The sequence below is a fragment of the Tupaia chinensis genome, unplaced genomic scaffold (assembly GCF_000334495.1).
Source record: "Tupaia chinensis unplaced genomic scaffold, TupChi_1.0 Scaffold000311_2, whole genome shotgun sequence".
Classification (NCBI taxonomy): domain Eukaryota; kingdom Metazoa; phylum Chordata; class Mammalia; order Scandentia; family Tupaiidae; genus Tupaia; species Tupaia belangeri.
The window spans coordinates 6,223,082-6,236,446 of record NW_006159803.1 but is presented as its reverse complement, the minus strand read 5'-3'; the positions used below and the strand labels follow the sequence as shown (position 1 = coordinate 6,236,446).

Sequence of the window (13,365 nt, the reverse complement as noted above, 5' to 3'; positions counted from 1 at the left end):
TAGTTGCTACCAGGGCTGAGTGCCAGCCCTCTACCAGCACTGCTGAGGGGGGAGGTTGAGATGTTGCTATGTCTTCCAGGAGATTTTTTCTCTTGGGGCATCTGGAAAAATTCGAGGTTAAGGTTAAAATTTCTGTGACTGGTACATTTCACCAAATTACAGCCTGAAGCTCTTCCTCGATTTGTGGTCTAGACAGGAAGGTGATCCTATGGCTTTCAAATTGCTAAAAGTTGGCCTAGAAAGGACTTCAGCCCAGTTTTGGATTTCTAAGAGTTTTTGTTTTTGTTGTTTATTCTTTAACGTGAGATAACTTGATGTTTATTAAGAATCTGTATATACTAAGGACTAGGCCAAGAAATAAAGATGACAGTCATATTCAGCCTCAGGCCAGCAGGTGGTGTGAGGTTAAGGCACTGGATCCCACATGGCCCACTTCATGGTTCAAGTCTCAGACCTGGCTTGACAATCATGGTGGGTCTCTGTGTGTGTATTCAAAATCCTGAGAGGAAAACGAAGGACAAGGGACTGTAGCATGGTCATCCCCCAGGGGATGATTTCTCAACAACCCTCCCCCTGCCCCCCCACCCCCTGTTCCTGCAAGTGCATGTGCCCTAAGCAAAAACTGAAGGAAAAAAAAAAATTTCAGCCCCAAGAACACAGTTAATGCGGTTTTTTTTGGAAAGAGACAAACATCTGAAATAGAATGATTCATTATTACAGACAGCACCATGTTAATAGAGCAAGAAAAGTTAGCACCAAACTGTTAGATCTATCAGGAACTAACTCTTTCTAAAGCATTATACTAATTTTTAATTTAAGCTTTCAGAATAACAAATTATTTCTATTAAAATCATCAGCCCACCAAGATGAAAGCTACAGAGCCTGTAAAGTCATCCTGGCCAGAGTAATATATTTGACATTAACAAAGCCAACACCCCAACTTACACAGAAGCAAATTAATCCAAATGAAATGCCTGCCAGTGTACGTATTTAGTGTGTACCTGTTAAATAAATTTATTAATGTGCTAACAACAGTTAATTATATACATCAACCATAATCCTATTATTATATCTAATATTAAAAAAAACACAAACTAAAGACAAGTACGTTTCCCATTAGACCTCAGAGCTTACCAAATTCCTACAGAATCATTACATTGATAATTCAAAATTAATCACCATTATTTAATTTTGCTTTAGTGAATTACAGAGCAATTTTGCATACAATATGTGAAATACTTAGTGTTTCAACAGAGAACATGTAGCTTGAGCAACTTAACAATATTATAAAGCTAACCTAAAGTCGTAAGTGTTCTTAGAGGTCCACTGAAAACAGTAACAGTAATTTATTTTCACGTACAAACCAAAGGTGAAAAACACAACTTTTTCTCTGTGCTAAAACTCATAATGAAACAGTACTATTTCTAGAAAACTGGTCATGTTATTATGGCTTTGATGAAACATAAAGTAAAGCTCATTTAGGTTTTAGCTCTATGAAATACAGTTTTGCTTCAAAACCCATTATTTTTCTTTTCATTTACCTTAGATAATTTTAAGAAAAACATTTTTCTTATTGTCTTATTATGTTGTTTTGTTGCTAAGAGAATTACCTGAGATTGAGAAACCTCTATTCATAAACAAATGCAACCAGCAGTTGGCATGATGGTTGGGGAGCTGGACTCCCATGTGGCTGGGAGTCCAGCTGGGACTCCACTGTTCAGTCCTGAACCTAGAGGTTTGCTTTCTCACTTTCTGTCTCTCTTTCGCTCTCTGGTGAGTGCATGTGCCCTACAGCAAATTAAAAAGTAATAACAATAATAATAAATATAGTTTTAAAAATAATATTTTTTTTAAAAGAAAAGAAATAGAGGTTTCTGATCAGCTGGCGGCACGGTAGTTAAGAAGGCTGGATCCCACATGGCTGACTGTGCAGATCAAACACTTGACCCAGTCGCCTGAAAAATATGCTGGTGCAAAAACGCCTGCATGCTCAAAATTCTGAGAAGAGAAAAGAAGAAATGAGACTTAGGGGTGTCCCCCTCCCCACTCTAACTCCCCAGAGGGTGCTTTTTTGCTTTCCGTGCCTTAAGTGCACATGTGCTCTGGCAAATTAAAAAATAATAATGAAAATTTAAAAAGAGGTTTATTAACTCATCATTCCGGTGGCTAGAAAGTCCAAATGCATAAGGCGGACACTGACTGAGCTGGCCTACAACATGGCCAAACGAGGCTGACAGGATGGCAGGTGTATGCAGAGAGAGTGAGCTCCTGGCAGCTCTCTCTTTTATAACAACCAGCTCTCACAAGAAGTAACCCCTTCTCGTGACAGCCACTATTCTTGCAAGACCCAGTGGCATGATCCCCAAAAGTGATATTATATGAATTTTCAACAGTCTAAAAATATATTGTTTCCTTTTTTTTTGGAGAGGTTTTTGCTATAGGTGTATGTGCTCACAGAGAGACAGAAAGCAAGAAATCACCTCCCGGGGGAATGGGCATGCCGCAATCCCTTCTCCTCCATTCTCTTCTTGGAATCTTGGGCACACACGTACATGTGCCCACTGTGAGTTTAAGCCACTGAGTCTGGGACTTGCACCGCGGTCGACTACATGGGAGTCCAGCGACATAGCCTTTATGCCAACTGCGGGTCCCTATTTTATAATTTTTAAAAATGTTTCTGTTATAAGGCACATGCGCTCACCAGAGAGAGACAGAGAGAGGGGACAGAAATGGCAATGGTGAAATCCCTTCTCCATTCTCCTCTCAGACATTTTGGGGATGCCCTCGCCCTTGCCTTGTCTGATGTGTTTTTTCAAGCCTGGAGGTACGGGATTGCAACCACACAATCGGTCATGTGGGATCCAGTGCCTTAGCCACCACACCACATGCTGGCCCAGCAACTTTTACTATTTTAAACATAAAGCAACTTGGGTAAAACAAAGCTAATGGTCATTCCAAGATTTTACATTTTTCCTGTTTGAATTATTAGAGGTATGAATAAAAATAATGGAAGAGGTTGAGAATGATCAAAAAGATCAACAAAATATTTATATTATTTTTAGATATTGAGGTCTAGCCTTTACTTTCCCTAATTATTATGTCAAAGGTTTTATGAGAAAAGAGGATCATATCATTATAATTTCTACAATGTGTATGCAATAAATATTTGTAAAATGATAAGCAAAGAAGCAATGGCATTTTTCAGGAGAACGCTGTAATATTTTCATGAGAAATTTCCTTATTGTCTTTTGAATACAGAATAGACATTCTCGTTAGACTTTCAAGAACAGAAAGTAGAATATATACCTACTGGTAATTATGTTTAAGTCTTTCTATAAAAATCAGAGATTTTCTTTTACTTTTTCAGAATGCTCATAAGAGATTGCTTAATTAGGTCATGAATTGAAATGTGGTTGCTCAGAAAAGCCAAAGAAAAAGATAACAGCTAAAGCTAAAATTTAAAATATATCTAAATTATGGATATTAAATTGCATTTTAGCTGTTCACACATGGTACATCCCTCTATTTACTATTGTCTTGTAGGGGAAAGATCTACATGAATCAGTCAGATAATAAAACTTCCAGGACAAACAAACTATTTGTAGCTGAGAAAATACCACTGCATAGAATTCAAATTTGTGTTTACTGGTAAGTCACTAAAATATATTTTTATGCCTTTCTTTGTCAACTTCTGGGTATGTAAATAGTTATGAGTGTTCCTAAGACAATTAAAATTTTTGTAATGAAAGTACTAGTCTGGAGCTATGAGAAAGTAATGTTTAAAAAAAAGCACTAGCAATATTTTCCTTCTGTGCTACCGACACCACCACTACTACTTAAGCCACCAGGAAGACCCTGAATTAGCACAATAACAAAAGTACGGACCTACATCTGCACTGTATGTTGTTATTTATAAAATATTCTCACAGGAGGCCAGCAGGTAGCTTGGTGGTTAAGACACTGGCTTCCAGCATGGCCTACTGCAGCCTGAGGCTTGGCGCTGGCAGCTGGCTCTCTCACTTCCTTTTTTTTTTGGAGAGGTTTTTGCTATAGGGAGTGTGTGCTCACCAGAAAGAAAGAGAGAGACAGAGGGAAAGCGAGAAATCACCCCCCGGGGGGATGGCCATGCCACAGTCCCTTCTCCTCCATTCTCCTCTCGGGATCTTGGGCACGCGCACATACGTGTCCAGCGTGAGTTTAAGCCACTGAGTCCGGGACTTGAACCGCAGTTGACTACCTGGGAGTTCAGTAACATAGCCATTACGCTCATTGCTGGTCCCTCTTACTTTCTTTTTCTGGTGAGCACATGTGCCCTATAGCAAATTAAAATAAATAATAATAAATAAAATTAAATAAATAATTCTTAAAAAAAAACACAAACAAACAGAATTCTCACATGCATCCCCTACTTTAATCTTCATGACTGACTCAATGGTCATTCCTTGTTAGGATACTTCAGTAAATAAGTATTATTAGCCCTAAGTAGAAGATATAACCACTTGAGTACATAATAGAGCTAGGATAATCACATGGGTCTCCTGGTATCTACAGTTGAGTTACACTGTAATACATTACAGTACTACAAACTTTAAGTATTTAAATACCTGCATTTATTGACGAAACTTGCCTGATCTGAGGGAAATAATTACTATGCACTTGTACTACAATGTATTTAGAACACAGTGGTCACCAATTAAAGTATACAGTGGTCAATTACCAGATTCAAAGTCAGAGTATAGACAGATACATGGAATATGTGCAAGGATCAACAAAATGCTGTACTCACAGATGGAGAGACAAATGTGCAGAAAAAAAAAAAATGAATGAAACTATGTGACACTACCCTAACCAGTTATGGTATGCTGAAATATAATAGGCACTAGAACACTGGAACTGACAAGCTACATAACATATCAATTACAAAGTATGCCTGGCCTGACAGAATTTAGGAAAGAGTAGACAGTATTAATTGCTGACTAACAATTCAAGAACACACTGGGTAGGAGACTGTAATTGGTAAAAAGACATATATTCTAGCAAATAAGACACATTTGTCATAGTCATTCTAACCGGCTGGACCTTCTCCAAAAGATCTCTACTCTAAAATGTCCCTAAACTGAACTATGGAGCTGTCTCCATTTTTTCCAAATTAAAGTACTGAATATATTTATTTTTCCCAACAGTAAATGTAGTTCATGCTCACTGTAACAAAAATTCAAACACAGAAACATACAGAGTACAAATAAAAGCCCTCCCCGTAATACCACCCTTCAGATAGCACCACTGTACTTGACTCACAGTTACCAAACTTTTTACTATGTCTAAAAACTGTGCATGTATAATGAAATACAAATATTTTATGTATAGATATATATACATTAATTTATATTATATCAATATGAACCATGTATTATATGCTATGGTCTGAATGTGTCTCCCCCAAAATTCAAATGTTGAAATCTAATCCCCACTGTGACAGGTAGGGCTGTGGGAGGTGATTAAGTCATAAGCGAAATGTTAAAAGATTAGTGTCCATACTAGAGAATCCAGAGAGTGAGCTTGCTCTGGCCAACATGTGAGGATGCAGTGAGGAGGTACCATCTATAAGGAAATGAGATCCTACAGCAGATACCACCAGCACCCTCAGTTTTTACTTAAAAAGTCTCTAAACGATAATAAATACGGTTTGTTTGAAAGTCACCCAAGTCTAAGGTATTTTGTAGCATCTTGAGAGAACTAAGATATTATATAAACTGTTTCAAATAGTAAACAATATTAAATAGTAAAATATATTTTACAACCTAAATGTAACTGTACCACACATACTATTTCTATAATTTACCATTTTTTTAATCTCTTAAATATCTGTCCTTAATTTTACAAAATTCCCAATTCCAAGCATAATTCTTTCACAGGTACATGTGATTCAGAAACAAATTTCATTTATTGTATGAGACAGAATAAACCAATTTTGAGTCTCAGGTTATTTTCATTTAGAAATCCAAAGAAAGTAAAAAGACCCAGCTTCATTACAAAAAAGGAATATTTTGAGTAACTGTACCTAATATAAATCTAGTATTCAAGTGAAAAATAAATCCAATTTGTGATTTAATCTGTCATATATTCAGGGGCCAATCTGTAACAAAAACTTGAGCCAAGCAATTTTATTTCTAGTCATTTACCTTAAAGAAATAATTAAGCACCTGTCCAAAGATGTAGTCTTAAAAATGTCCATAGGAATGCTGTTTATAAGTGTGAAAAAACAGAAACTAAATGTTTACAAAAAAATTAACTTATTAAATACATTCTGACATATTTAATTGATGGATCACTATATAGGGACTTAAAATAATTTTACAGGGAGCCCAGCAGATAGTCTGGTGGTTAAGGTGCTGGATTCCCACATGGCCAGTTTCATGGTTTGAGTCCTGGACTTGGCAGCTTGAACAACCACAACAAATGAATAAATAAATAAATATTGAGTATATTTAATATTATAAAGTAATAATTTTGTTAATAATTTTACAGGAATATACTTATTGGATACATTTTCATAATATATTACATGGAAAGAATGGTTACAAAACTATACTTATGTTTTCTAAAAGTTAAACATACATGTATACACAAACTATTCCACTCTTAGGTATCTAACCAAGAGAAAAGAAAGCATATGTCTATAGATTTGTATATGAATGCTTATAGCAACTTTATTGGTAACAGTCAGAAACTGGACACCCATCAGCAGATGAATGGATAAACAAACTGTGTTATATACATATGAAGGAATACAACTCAGCAATAAAAAAGAAATGGATTACTGATATATGCAACACTATGGATAAATCTCAAAAAATTATGCTGAGTGAAAGAAACCAAATAAAAATGAAAGTACGTACTATGTGATTTAAAAAAAAAAAAAGAAAATGTACTTGAGGATATGTGCCCTCACTGGAGAGAGACATATGGGGGGAGAGAGAAAGAGAGAGAGAGAGACAGAGAAAAAGCAACCCCCAGAGGGGATGGTCATGCCGCAATCCCTTCTCCTTCATTTCTCTCTCCTTTTGGGATGCACACCTGGCATGTTTCTCAAGCCACAGAGTCTGAGACTCCAATAGTAGTCAGTCTTGTGGGATCCAGTCACCTTAACCACCACGCCATTGGCTGGCCCTATACATATAACTCTATTTCTGTAAAATGCTAGAATATGCAAGCTAATCTATTGTGATAGAAAGCAAATCAGTGGTTGCCTCAATGGGAAGGAATGAAGACTAGCAAGTGGGGGGAAAGGATAATAAAGGGACAAGAGGAAACAGAGGTAAAGGACACATGCATTATTTTGATCGTGGTTATGGTTTTTTGGGTTAATATATATGCTCAAACTGTTCAAGTTGAATACTTTAAATGTATAGTTTACTGTATGTCAATACTGCAATAAACTATTAAATACACACGTACATGCTCATACACATAAACTATACTTACGCTATCATCTTACTGTTTGTTTGAAAGATAAAATACAAATGGAAAAGTGCCTAAAACATAAATGTTCAGTTTAATGGGTTATTACAAACATCCATATAACTACCACTAAGGTCAAGAAATAGAATATTACCAGCACTCCAGAAACATCTCCTCTATATTTCCCTCTCAAATCATAACTTCTTCTCTTTTATCCAAAGGTAACCCTATCCTGACTTTTTTTTTTTTTTTAGAAATTTTTGCAACAAGGAGCGTGCGCTCACCAGAAAGACAGAGAGAGAGAGACAGAAAGTGAGAAATCACCCCCCGGGGGATGGGTGCTGGCCACACCACAATCCCTTCTCCTCCATTTTCCTCTCGGGATCTTGGGCACACATGCACATGTGCCTGGCATGAGTATAAACCACCAGGTCTGGGATTCGAACGGCGGTTGACTACATGGGAGTTCAGTGAAAAAGCCATTAGGATAACTGCTGGTTCCACCCTATCCTGACTTTTATGGTAACTGCTTTTTTTTTTTTTTTTTTTTTTTTAATTCTTATCTAAATATGTTGTCTCAAACAATATAGCTTAGTTTTTAAGTTTTTTGATTTTATATAAATAGAACATGTTCTATGTCTGCTTTCTTCCCCTCTACAATATGTTTTTATGACTCATTCATACCAAGTGTAGTCTATTAGTTTTTATTACTGTATAGCACCCTGTTGTATGACTACACTACAATGTATTTGCATTCTACTGCTGGTGGACACTTGGTGCTTCTAGTTTTGAACCGCGGTCATGCATTACTTGATGGTGATTTTGTCTCTGCGCCAACATCAAAGTGTACTTACACAGACCTAGATGAACCTACCTCATACATAGGTTATGTGGTGTAGCTTATTATAATCTTACAGGACCACCATTGCATATGTGCTCCATCACTGACCAAAATGCCATTTTGAGGTACATGACTGTACTAAAAATAATACTGTCATGAATGTTCCTACCCTGACTTATAGGTACATGAGACACAGTGAAATTGAAGGGGCATAAGATATATTTACTTTTTACTTTGTTTAATAATTTACATACTACCAGGAGTATATGAAAGTGCCTGTCACTCCATATCCGCAGATTATCGGCATAGCATTTACTACTCCCTGCAGTTTTTGTGTTTATGTTTACTCACTTAATATTCATCTTCTCCCAGTCTAGATTGTAACCTCACTAAGAGCTGGGACTTTGCCTCATTTGTCTTCTGCTCTACTCTTTGCACCAGTAATTGTGACTAATAGTGCTAGATACGCAACAGGGACTTAACATATCTTTGTTGAATTAGTAAATGAAGGAGTAAAAATCCAGTCTGTTACTAACTACAACCAGGGATGCAGCAGAAAGACAACTAGCTTTATTCAATGACCCCAAAATACTCAAATATTACACAGTAAGATATAGATATAACATATACCTCAGCTTTCAACTATGTAAAACTATGTGTACATAAGAATAAAAATGGAAGGTAACAACTCACAACTCAAGTATCTTAGTTCATCTTTGCATTACTAACAGAAATACCTGAGCCTAGTTCATTTTAGCAAGACAGAAGTTCATTTGCAAATTCACAATTCTGGAAAGTCTAAAGTCCTAGGCCTAACAGCATGGCCAGTGGAAGTACAGAGGATGGTGGGCATGTGCACAGAAAACGAGCAAGGTTCTGATTGATCTCTCTTTAATAAAACCAACTCTCATAAGAACCAACCTTCTCTCCAGATAGGTAGAACTCATTGGGTCTCATAAAATATCATTAATCTATTCGTAAGACTGTTGCCTCCATAATGCAATCACCATGAACCAATCCTGCCCATTAGACCTTACTTGGAATACCATGACAGAATTAATTTTCCATTTAACACCTTTCATAATAGAGACAATATAGTCAAGTCCCAACACATGAACTGCTGGGAGACATATTCAAACACATCATGAATACTTGTCTTTGGACACTACAGGGTCTTTTCTTTTCACATTCATTTCTGCTTTTCACAGATATTCTAAGATTACTTCAACAATATTACTTTTGTGAAAGAGAAAAAAAAGTTAAATAATACATAATAGCAATGAAAAAGAATGAGCTACTGACACACATAACAACATGGACGGGTCTCACTATGGCGAGTGAAAGAAGCAGACACAAAATAGTATTATTCCATTTATCTGAAACTCAAACACAGGCAAAACCTGTCTGTGGTGACAGAGATAAGGCAGAAATAACAACCACAATTAAATGGTTATCCTTGTGGGGATACCAATTGGGAGGAAACACAAGATTGAATTAATCATCAATGACCAGGGAATCAGCAGTTGATGTAATGGCTATGTCGCTGGACTCCCATGTTCAACCACGGTTCAAGTCCCAGAATTGGTGGCTTAAACTCACCCCAGGGCAGTGCGTGTGCATGCCCAAGATCCTGAGAGGAGAATGGAGGAGAAAGAACTGTGGCATTGCCATCCTCTCAGAGGGTGATTTCTCGCTTTTGGTCTGTCTCTCTCTGTCTTTCTGGAGAGTGCATGCGCCCTATAGCAAAAACCTCTCAAAACAAAACAAAACAAAACAAAACATAAAAACCAAACAGGGAACCAGCAGTTAGCGTAATGGCTATGTCGCTGGACTCCTACGTAGTCGACTGCGGTTTGCGTCCCAGACCCGGTGGCTTAAAACTTACGCCGGGCGCATGTGCGTGCGTGCCCAAGATCCCAAGAGGAGACTGGAGGAGAAGGGACTGCGGCATGGCCATCCCTCCCTGGGGGGTGATTTCTCGCTTTCTGTCTCTCTGTCTGTCTCTGTCTGTCTGGTGAGCACACGCACCCTATAGCAAAAACCTCTCAAAAAAAAAACAAAAAAAAAAAAAAAAAAAAAGAAATGAGGCAGTTTTATGGGAGTAGGCCTTAAACCTGTAAACTCTTACTCTAACTCTGGGTAGTTGGTATTAGAATTGAATTGCAGAATACCAGTTGGTGCTGGAGAATGGATTGGTGTGGAGAAGAAAACTCCCACACATTTGGTGTCTGAAATGATGGGAATAAAAAAACAGTTCAGGGGACCAGCAGATGGCATAATGGTTATATTGCTGGACTCCCAGGCAGTTAACTGTGGCTTGAGTCCTGGACCCAGCAGCTTTAACTGACACTGAGTGTGTTTGCGTGCTTGCCCAAAATCCTAAGAGGAGAATGGAGGAGAAGGGATTGTAGTGTGACTACCCCCTTGTAGGGAGGTCATTTCTTGCTTTCTATCTCTCTGTCTCTGTCTCCCTGGTGAGCACATGCACCGTATAGCAAAAATCTCTCTCTGAAAAAACCCAGCAACCAAAAAATAGTTCAGAAGGGGACTGGCACAGATTTAGGAAAACATGGAGTATTCCAAGGTCAGAGGACTATGCAAAATGACTAGGGGTAAAGGAAATAAATAATTAACATTTTAAATCCAGCTGATATGGTACCAGGAATTTCAGTTCACCTTATTCATTCCACATACCAATCATCTCACAAACCAGATGCTGAGATTCGGAGAAGTTAAGTAAGTCTTTCAAAGTTACTTATTCATGCAATTAATCAATGGTTGAGCTGGGATGAGAATCAAAGTCTGTGATTCCAAAGCTCATTGTCTCTCTTTGTTTCGCACATAGGGAAATAACACTGGAAAAAGAGGTAAGGTCTACACCATAAAAGGACCTTCAATGCTAAAGAAGGTGGTAGGTAAGAAAGATTTATGAAAAAATTTTGAGAGTCATTCAGTAACAATGCAAAAGTTTTAAACTGGTAATCATCCATAACACAGATTGAAAGGTAAGTATTGGAGGAAAGAGACCATTTGGGACACTAATCATGAGCTGGAAGTGAATTAATGAGGGACTAAATTAGGGTCAAGGCAACAGAAATATGAAGAAAATGAAAGGAGAAATGAAAAAATATTTCAAATAAAAAATTTGTGAGACTTAGGCAACTAACTATAAACACCAAGGATGAGTCAAAGATAATTCAAAGATAAAAAAGTGAGTAGTTATAAGAATGGTCAAACTGACATTCTGAACACAGGAGCTTAATTTAGAAAAGATAATATGCTCAGTTTTGTCATTTATTTTTCAGATACCAAGGCCTAGAGTTCAGGGTAACGTAAATGCTCAGGTTAAAAATTTGAGAATCATCTGCCTACGCTAGAAACATTGAAACCTTAGAATACAGAACCCATAGTGAGGGAATGAATAGAACTCCTTCTCTTAGGGGACAGGAAAATGAAATAGTCTTAAAAGGAGGAAAAGAAACCTATCACAAAAGAAATTTCCAAGAAAAAAAAAGAGTGCTGAACGTCAAGTTGCTGCAGTAAAGACAAAGAAAATGCAGACTAAAAAGAAGCAGGTAGATTCGTTCACTGGTTATCATTACCAGAGGTGATATTCCAGTCAATGAAGAACTGCATATAGCATGGTGGTCCTAAACGAACATACAGGCTATACAACATGGCCTGCATATACAGTAGGCTATAGCATCTAGGTTAATGTAAGTATACTTCATGATACTCTCACAATCACTAAATTATCCAAGAGCACATTCTCAGAATGTATTTCCATCATGAGTTTGTACTGCCACTGAGTTTGTAACTCCATACTCTGTTATAAGTATTATCTCTGCTTGTTAATAATTGCTTTTTTTTCTGACTTTCTTTTTTTTTCTTTGAGAGGTTTTTGCTATAGGGCGCATGTGTGCTCCAGAAAGCCAGAGCGAGACAGAGAGACAGAAAGCGAGAAATCACCCCCAAGGAGGATGGCCATGCCGCGATCCCTTCTCTTCCATTCTCCTCTTAGGATCTTGGGCATGCACATACACTGGGCTGCATGAGTTTAAGCCACTGTGTTCGGGACTTGAACTGGTGACTACATGGAAGTTCAATGACACAGCCATTATGTCAACTGCTGGTCCCATATTTTTCCTGACTTTCTAAAAATGTTTCTCATATGTTTTTTTTTTTTTTTTCAATCCCCAATTCCCTATCTCATTCTGTGCAACTAGGTGAGTACCCAGACTTCCACTCCAGTGTAAGTCTAGATGCTTATTCTCCTGAGAGACTAAAATAGAGAGCCTCTAGACCTAAGGACTCTAGGCACAGCTGAGGAGAGGGATACCACATTGAATATAGGTGTATTAAGTAAATATATACATACTGGATATTGACATGCCTCATGACAACCAGGCCTTTACCTTTTGGGCAGATGACTAGACGGATCTCCTGATAATCTATCAACTCAAGAGTAGAGGTACAATCACTAGGAGTTCCCAATATAGAAATATAGTCTGATCACTCTAACAGTGAAACTCAAAATTGAAAAATCCCATACACTGACTGAGTTTCCAGTTGAATTCTCAGTTCCCCACTCACCTAGGAACCAATAACCAAATCTCTGTAGTAATCATATAAAGGAAATCTCTAACATAAAATATTGGGTTGTTGTAACAGTCAGAAAAAATACATCATGACTTTTCCGACAACCCAATATGTTAAGACCAAAACAATCACACCAACTGAAAAACAAACAAACAAACAAAAAACATAACTTGGAGGGAAAAAAGGGACTATACAAAGAGAAGAAAACATAACAAAATTATTGTTGCTTTCAGAGAACTTAAAGAAAAGATACTGTAAAATCATTAAGAAAAGGGTGTTATTTTAAAAGGAATAACCAGGGAACAAAATAAATTCCTCGACAGCAAAAAAGCGTTGGAAGATAAAGTTTATGACATTCTCCAGAAAACAGAATAAAAAGAGACTTGGGAAACAGGAGAACAAAAAAGCAAAGAAAACTAGATGGCACGTTCAAGAGACATTCTTGAAAGAGAAGACAGAAAATT

At 37.3% G+C, this 13,365-nt stretch overlaps 1 protein-coding gene and 1 long non-coding RNA gene across 2 annotated transcripts in view; one reads left to right on the top strand and one right to left on the bottom strand.

The window, feature by feature from the left end:
• LOC102477157 (uncharacterized) overlaps positions 1-3,715 on the top strand; it is a 17,353-nt gene extending 13,638 nt beyond the window's left edge. The window contains exon 3 of the long non-coding RNA XR_334913.3: positions 3,544-3,715. This is a non-coding gene — a long non-coding RNA (uncharacterized LOC102477157). The remainder of the gene's footprint in view (positions 1-3,543) is intronic.
• SIK2 (salt inducible kinase 2) overlaps positions 1-13,365 on the bottom strand; it is a gene marked incomplete at its 5' end in the record, with an annotated part of 95,834 nt that overhangs the window by 67,031 nt on the left and 15,438 nt on the right.